Consider the following 600-nt stretch of genomic DNA (forward strand, 5'->3'; position numbering starts at 1 on the left):
TACTGGCCCCGCCCCACCCCGCCCCCTACTGGCCCCGCCCCCGGTCGCATGTAGTGCCTGTTGGTGTGCCTACCTACTAATTCAAGAGAACGACACAATCAAACAGAACAGAAGCCACCGATCTGTCTGAGCACCAGAGGCTGCTTTATTACTATAGCAACTAATTATTGATGTTGTTGCTGTTGTGTTTATTATTATTATTATTATTATTATTATTATTATTATTATTGCTTCTGTTACCGTTATGCTCATTATCGATATGCTTTGCTTTTTAGAGAGGGTGGCTAGTTAGCAAGGTGGCCCATTCCCCCCCCCTCCCCCCCCCCCACCAAATACATCCTCAAAACTCACCACAGCTTCGTCAGGTTCAGGGCTGAGAACTTCAGCTTATCTCGTCAGGTTTGTGTGACCCACTGCCTTTGAGGGAGGAGGATTCCAGCTCGGCAGAAGGCAGGCGTGCGCACGCTCACACGGACCCGGGTGCGTGTGCCCGTCCCCGAGCCACCGAAGACTGGGCCCGTGCGGATGACGCCAGCAAGAAGCCGGTGACGGCCCGCGGGCGCCCGTCATCCAAACTTGACCTTTTAAAACTCAGATGGT

This window comes from Brienomyrus brachyistius, chromosome 23, assembly GCF_023856365.1.
Source record: "Brienomyrus brachyistius isolate T26 chromosome 23, BBRACH_0.4, whole genome shotgun sequence".
NCBI lineage: Eukaryota > Metazoa > Chordata > Actinopteri > Osteoglossiformes > Mormyridae > Brienomyrus > Brienomyrus brachyistius.